This window comes from Symphodus melops (genome assembly GCF_947650265.1).
Source record: "Symphodus melops genome assembly, chromosome: 16".
Classification (NCBI taxonomy): domain Eukaryota; kingdom Metazoa; phylum Chordata; class Actinopteri; order Labriformes; family Labridae; genus Symphodus; species Symphodus melops.
In genome coordinates, this window is record NC_136706.1 from 7982804 (window position 1) to 7991430 (window position 8627).

Below are 8627 nucleotides of genomic sequence, written 5' to 3' on the forward strand. Positions count from 1 at the left end.
TGCTGTGCGTGTGAGCGGGCCCATGTGGCAGTAAAGTAATTGTGATATTGACATCGAAGGGAGTTGCCAGACAATCATGAATTAGAAAAGGCTGGGAAAAAAAATTGGGGGCCATTTTGTAGAAAAGTCCAGTCTACTGCTTTATTCCTCGTTTATGATATAGCTCTGCAAGCTCGAGCCCATAAAGGTTAGAGAAGCTGACAAATTGTGAACATATCACACCTTCATAATTGTATAGCACTGACAAAAGAGATGAAGAAATGGGACCTCTTTTTTTTTTTTTTTTAATTTTTAAACAAATTGAAAACAAACCCAACTCTAAGTAAAATCTAATATTTGACTGATATCCTGTCTGTATTTTTTTTTTCTGTCCAATTGCTAATCAATCAGGAAGTGGTGATGTGATTTCGATTCGCCATGTGGCCTACCTAATATGGTTTGCAGACTTTGAACTAAGCAGTTTGACATTGTTACAAATCAAGAATTCCACCTGCTCAGCATTTGAGTTTCTCACGATCGAGGAAACTGAAGCCCGTAGTGAATACAGTGAATGAGTTCCACAGGTGCAGAATCCCAGTGTGGCTCAGTTTGAAGATTTTTCATGGGAAAAAAAACCCAGAAACTTGTGACACTCTGTGATCGGCTCAAGTGAGGAAGGGCGACTGTTCTGTGTCAACACTGCTCTTTGATTTTGTTCAGCCACATTGTTTTGATTTTCCGTCTCTTGGTTTTATTCCAGGTGAACAGCTGACACTGAATTATTCATTGTTCAGTAGCAGCCTTCCGTCAAATCACCTGGAAGCAGGGATTAGAAATGCCTGTAGTGAATTTAGAACTCATGAGTCACTGCACACACCGGCAACTCAAGATGATCACAGATTACTGAAGACTACTCTTCAGTCACAGAAGCTTTTCATCTCTAAGTTAAAGCTGATTTTCATATAAAGACCAAAAAGGCAAATTATTATTATGGAAATGACAAGGCCACGAAGCTTTATCATTATAGCAGCCATCAAACAAAAATAATGTAAAGGCTTTGTTAAAATGCAGGTCACTGAATGTATGATGAAAGCTCATACAGTCCTTAAACATGTAAAAATACACAAGAACCACAAAGCTACCACTACAATTCAAATCATGGTCACATCAAAAACACAAAAGACGAAGCTTTGAGCGAACTTAAACGTTCTGCAGGTCTTTCAGGTAGTCTTTTTTTTATCTCTCTCCTTATTGCCATATTTTCTCAAAAGGATTGTTCTGAAACATCAAATTAGCGTCATCGTTGCTGGAATTAGCTGTCCCTCATTGCCACCAACACGTTTCTTCCTTGGGCCATAATCAGTTGACCATTTTGAACAATTCAGCAAAGCTAAAACTTGTTGCATTTTCACAAATCAAATATTGTTCTAACTCCCGAAAAAAAAAAAAGAAGAAAAGGCTACGCTAATGTATCTTAACATTATTCTGACTTTGTTCCTAATACATACCAACCATTGAATTTACAAGAAAAACTACAATTACTACTCTCTGTTTTGGAAAATCAATTTGATGATCACTGTTACTTTTTAATTCCAAGTACGTCGTTCCATCTTTAAGAGGCGCTGTAGAACGGGGAGAGTCAATTGGGGAGCAGACGGTCAGTCCCTGCTAGCTTCTTCCCCAGCTGCTTTCATGACAGAGGCACCTGAAAAGTTTAACTCAGTTACTAACACAACACATCGATCCACTTTTCTTCACTTGCAAGACAAAAACGAGAAAAAGACATTTCCCAAAATAAATAAAAAGAAACAAACAAACACCTATTGTTAAGTTGATGACACATTTTCAGACTGTAAAAATCAATACCAGACTTCCACAAAGCAGTACCAAGCGCAAACAACACTTTCTCCCCACGTGGAGAGCATTTATTATTGAAAATCAGTGTGCAAACATGTGACTCTCTACACAGGCTGGAGTGTGTTGCTTTTTACTTCCCTGTGATGATTGGCGAGCGTCCCTGAAGAGAATACTGGCACAACTCAAACACGAACAAGAGTGTGAAATCTCCTGTGTGCACAGATGGCACACATTTTGTCACCACAGCTTGTTCGAAATACATACCCACACTCAAGCACACACACACACACACATGTGCAAGGACACATGAACACACACATACTGCATACATGGGGCTTGCTTGACCCTTGGCAAAAAAAACCCACCCATATTATCTGGACAAAATGCTGCATACGGCATAACTGTCATCCCTACATGTGGTCACTTAAGTGTAAAAAAGAAAGTGTACTGCATGCTTGATGAAGCACATTTATGGTTAGTTACACACCCTTCACATATGAACAACAATGTATGCACCCATAAATATGCAAAGATACATTGGCCAAAGACTTTCACTAAGGTATAGGAATGTTAGGACATATGAAAAGTGTTCTGCACAAGTCCACGGGCTGGCAGAGGTTTAATGGTTTAAAGCTATCTATTTTCCGCATCTCAAAGTATTAGATTCAAAAACGTATGTATAATAGAGCAGAATGTATGAGCATATTAAATAGTCTTTTTAAAAGGTCATCTTGTAAGCTTAGCTCCTTTTTCGACAGTTATTCTTATAATGAACATAACTGCCTCAAAATCGGATTATTGATGCACTGACTTTTTTTTTTTTTTTTTTAAGGTTTCTTTTGTTTCTTTGGGATTTTGGTGCCTTTATGAACTTGGATAGATTCATATCACCAGGGAGAGGGGGGATGACATGCCCGGAAGGATCCATAGGTCTGATTCAAAAAGGGGTTACATGCTTGGATGACTCTAGTCATAGAGCGGGCACACTATAATATATACAAGGCTTCTGGCAGCCCAGGTACTCAGACTTTCAATAAGAAAAAAGGGCCAATTTCATCCTCCATCCACATGGTGAAAAACACTTCCTGCACCAGATGTCTTTGTATTTACATCTGAGGTTAACGAGTGCCAACCTATGAATGCAACAATTCACCGACAGAAACCTCGACTTCCTCCCATTACTTTGGTGTTCTTAGTGTGGACGGCGTGGCAGAGGCAAAGGGGTTTGAATAGTGGAGGACAGAAGAGAAGAAGAAAGGGACAAAGCAAGAGTAAGTCCCGACTGTCTCCCGAAAGTATTACAAACCAACAGTGTAGCACAACCAGGTCACAAAAATGACCAAAGCTATTGCTTTGAGAAACATCAACAAATACAAAATCAGTACAGTTTACCTTTTTATTGACCTTAATGAAAAAAACACAACACTTTTTAGTCCAATGTGAGACTAAAATTCAATGTTAACATGTTTATTTTCTTTCACCTGTGTCTGCTAAATACTTTATTGACCAAACTACTTATTTTAACTTTCACTACAGCCATCTGTGTGAACCTTACAGAAACTCTCTGCTGCCTACAACTCCACTGACGGTGTGAATTTTAATTTGGACTACCCATAAGAAAGGCGCTCTTCTTTTGTGTAGCACACGTTGCATTTGCATTGTTTCCGTGTTGTTAGCACATAATTGTAAAAACATTCAATACCACCATCATGTTAGACGGTACAAAAAAGGTTGAGGTCATTTCTTTTTCTTCTCTAACAGTTGAAATGAATATTCATTATCCGTCTTACCTACTCTGTGTGCAAATGTGCTGGGGACACTGCAATAATTAAGTCTACCTTTGAATTGAGTGATACAGTGTTTATTTTCTTTTGCAGCTTGAGAACTAATGGTCGATTTATACACGTTTCAGTCACTGAAAAATGTCTGAAGTATGTAGCTGTGCCTCATGCAAAAACAGGTGCTTCTAAGTCTTACACTACATGGACACAAACCTTAGCCTCTGGTGTTAAAGCCTGTGCTTTGTGTGCACATCCATCCTAACGCCTACGCGGGGAAAGAATAAAATACAACCGATCGGTCAAAACCGTCACCCTCTTGACTGTAATCCAGGCAGCATTATTGTAACCTTCAAAATGTTCTGGCACCAGAAACTAATGAATTTACATGTTTGCTTTGCCAAAACCACCTGGATTTGTTTTTTAATCTATACACAGTTGATAAATTGGGTTTGGCCTTTTCTGTTTTGCTTTGGTTCCATTATGAGATAGCTGTGCTATGTTAGCATGCCTTCACCCTTATGAGAGCAATGCATTAAAGAAAATGCTAATTAAGGGTACATTCTGTTACAGAGCAGGTGTTTGAATGGCTGACAAGGACACATTTGTATACAAAACCAGCGCACTGAGAATCACAAAAGGGACAACTAGTCTTTACTTTGCCTTTTTATTGCACCATAATTAAAATGAATTGTCTTTATTGCCGTTGTTTTTTTCCTCTCTCAGTCCTACTCTTTATGGTTCTATTGATTTATTATTGGCTGTTATTCCAACCCGCACCGGGCTTGTAATAGTTTGAACTTGGAGATTGCTCCCAGCTACAATGAAAACGTGAAACCTCAGCTTTATTTCTGTTTAGTTCCCCAGCCAGGGTGATGAATCTGAATGGGAAAATTTGTAACGGAATAGTGAAAAAAGGAAAAGTGATAGAGAAGTTGTCGTTATGCGTCGTCTTGCATTAAACATAGAAGGGCTCACAGTAATTGCTGGAGTGCAGCACAGGTCTTAGGCCATGGAAATATTATTGCTGCTGTGGTTCTCTTGACAGTCAGGAATGAATCAGATTTTTATATCTTTAATAACATTTTAACCATTTGGTGGATTGTAGATCACAAGTGGGAAACCAAACCAAGTGTTTCTGGTACAAACTGGATTCAATATTGAAATAATGAGAGCTCAAACCTGGGGATTTTTTTTTGTACTTTGCAGCAGTGTCATTGAAACTTTATAATTTATGGATTGGTCTGACCTTTTCGAGTCATGTTCTTGGCACCAGCAATCGGAATGAAGGTCACTGAACAGACAGACACCTGGTTCAAAGTCGGAATTTTGATGGATTGAAGCTAAACTGGATTTGATGTGCTCAAAAGCAACAGAGTCTTTGCATGCATGCGTGTGCTTATGGTCATGCAAAAACCAAGACATAACCAATCTGTCAGAGCTTTTTCAGGAAAGTCAGGGGAGTTTATCACATACAATTGCTCTTTGGTCAAGGATGTTCAATTTTAGCTCTGCTAAATGTACTTTATATAAACATTACTCTCCTTGAACTAATTCCCCTTTAAATCGTCTGTAAGGCAGAGCATACACTGTTTGAATCGAGGCAGAAACTGACTAAAATTACAGCGCACGAAGGCCGGTCCTGGCTCAATCAGCAGGTCTGGCATGTCAGAAACTTTGGTTGTGAGACTGCACAGTGAAATCAGGGACACAAGCAGGGCTTGTTATCCTGATTGGGCACAAGTTCGAACTTTTCCTTTTCTTTTTTGTTAGGAGGTTTTCAAACACCACTAGATTTCTAAATCCGTTTGAAAAACAACTTCATCTCCTTCTTATCTGACTCCTACTTCATTCTGTGGGCGTTCTTAAAGGAAACTTTGAATTTCAATCACAATTGGCAATGCTTCATCTCGATGTAACACATACAGTGTTAGCACTCAAAGTGGGCATGACAATTAGTGTGAGCTCATATCATTTGTGAGTTTGGGTTCCACCACAGATTTATATCATCTTACAGTGTATGTCCGGCCATAGAGACTTCTGGGACAGTCTGCATCCCATTTTAACGATAGCAGAAGGCCTTGATTTAAAAAGACCTAGATTTTAGTAGCGTGTGCTTTTGTTAAATAAGGAGGTAAATAAGGAGGTATCTTTTCATATAATTATTTTAACACACTTGTTTACAGGATGCAGGGCAATGACATGGTGGGGATTTGGCTCAGGAATGTGAAATCAGTGGCGTTTCTGTGTGTGAAAAATTGGTGGGGCACAACCCCCTTTTTGATAAGATAAACAAGGAAATTAACATTACTCTCTGGTAATGAGCTGAGCATCATACAGCCTCTGAAGCCTCCAATCGCCCTCACTCATGGTCCCAAAAATACAACGCAAAATGCCTGTCCACCAACAACTCATCATGGCCCCGCAATGCAGTTTTGCATTTTCCACAAAGCTTAATAGATGTGATGATCCGAATGAGCACATACCTGTTCTCCTCCACCTGTCGTCATGCTAGTCAATGGATCACCTGTAACGCCTGTCAATGTGAGCGGCCACATTCACTGTTCCAAGTAATCCCAGTTTCAGCACACACTCCAGCTGGCTCCCGCTGCTCTCATGTTTTGAGATCCTTTCAGAAAGATGTTTCAAATCTTTGAACTCCATCCTCGCCGAATAGCAAACACAGAAAACAGAACAGCGTCTTCTTCTCGGTGCTAATTGTAAGACACTTTTTCTTTGAGAACCAATCCACATTAAATCCGCAATTTGTTTTACCGGTAGTTTGGGGTGATGACAATATCCATCGGTTGGAATGCTCCATTGCACTTCACCTCCAACTTCTCCTGCTAAATCAGGGTTTCAAAACTGTGCTCCAATAAGAAATCCACTTTATTTATCTTCACAACGTCGCTAGTTTTTAAATCCTCCCGCTTGCGGACTAATTCAGCGAAACAGTCAAAGACAGACAGCCAATCAGCCGGTCCCTTCTGAATAACCAGCCAATCAAATCTAAAGATGACGTTTCACCGGGGCTACGAGCTGTGAGCCCCAATTTTTTATCTTATCTGATTTATATTACATCTGCAAACACTCTGTGCATGCGTATTAACACTTTGACCCGTGTTATTCACATTGCCCCTCCAGCCATCGTAGTTCGACTGCAGATAAACTGGAGTATGTAAACTTTATTTTTAGTTAAAATTGAAATAAAATAGACATAATCCAAAACAAATTACGAACATGCTTATCATAGCTATTACCTTATGATATATTATGTGACAAATAATGATACCTTGATTTGTTTGCACAGTTGCCCCTAATGACCAGTCGCCATTACATTAGAAGCCAGTTTAACAGTCCACAGAGGCCTCCATACCAGTCATAATAGATCAAATACTGACAAAGTTTGACTCAAATATTTCTTGTTCATTATCTCAGTCTATTTTTTTTGCCAATCCCCTTTTGTCTCTTTGTTAATGCTGCCCTTGAACACCTGACATCTAACATGAAGGCATTTAATATAACTTTATAGAAATAGTTACCCTCCTGCTGTTGCTCTGGTTTGCTTTTGTAGATCATTAAATGCAATAAGGATTTCATTGAGACCGTTTCAAATCCAATAAAACTCAGTTTAGCCTGTTTATACCCACACATATTTTAGTAATATCCGGGGATATCTGTTATCTTATATACAGGTTGTACACCTGATTGAATATGGCCAAGCAGACGATGAATGAGCTGCTAATGGTGAAACACGATTGAAACCAATCATGTAAATTAATCAGTCAATGCCATCACAGTGCTCTACTTGAATTAATGCAGTTTTATATTGGAAAAGAAGAAAACAATTCCTGTCATCTGTATCTAAATTAAGTGTTTCTCATGCACTTTTTTGTGTTTATTATTGTGATCATAGGAGACATTTCCCCTGGCAAGATTATATAATTTCAAATGCACTTGTAGCATTTCTTAAGTGCAAAAAACATTTCAGATGTGGCAAGTTAAGTTGCATATCAATAAGGGCCTAGCTGCAGTGTCAGATTTAATTAGGGTCTGACAGTCAGTTTTCAAGGTTACATAACTCAACCTTCTAAAAGCACAAAGACGCCGTAGAGACACTGCCTCAGAGTCAATAACAGATGTAAATTACGTAACACGCTAAAGGGAGAGGTCTTAAATTGCGAAAACATGTCTTTAGATTCCGTGCAGCAATATAAAGTATAAACTGCAGTGCAATGCAACATTTATGCAAGCCTCTTGTTGGCACGTACGCACACACTTTCTATCACTGATAAGTGGTTTTGTCCTTGGGGGAATGATGCACCTTACATATGGCCTGAGCAAGGTCAAACCTCTCACAGTGTCCGTTCTATAATCCCAGAAGTGCTGCTGCAGTAGCGGTGGCATTTAGAGTGCAAAGTATACACAAGGCAATAAGCCCTATATAACTATTTAAGGCTGAAGTAAACAAAACAGTGGTGCAGACATGAAAAGACAGAGCCGACAAGCAAAAATGATGAAATAAAATGCAACTGTCAGGTTCACAGGCGTATGAGTGTGTTGGGATTTGGGGAATTGGAACTAGAGGGGAGTGCTGATGTGTCTCTTGATGAGTCAATCCCCACTTATAGATGTTAATATATTCACTTCCTGACTGACAGTGCATCATGTCATATGCTGCGAGACCTGTTTCTCTTTTTCAGCCCCCTACCTCTCTGTCTTTCTGTCGCTCTCCCAAAAACTCAAACTCTTTCTGGGGAGCAAAGCGGCATGTGTTGGCCAAGCACTCGGAGTGAAAATAGAAGCAATCATTTATTCATCGATTGAAACATCAGAGGACTAAGAGGCAGTGAGGGAGCAACAAAGAGCGGGAAAGATAGACTGGCTGGAGGGTAAGCGAGGCACAAAAAAAAAAAAACAACAGGGTGGCGGTGGAGGTTTAGGGAAGTGAGTTTGATGAAGAACAGAGGCAGAGAAAATTCTTCAGTTTACAAAAAGTGAAGTGTTTTGCCT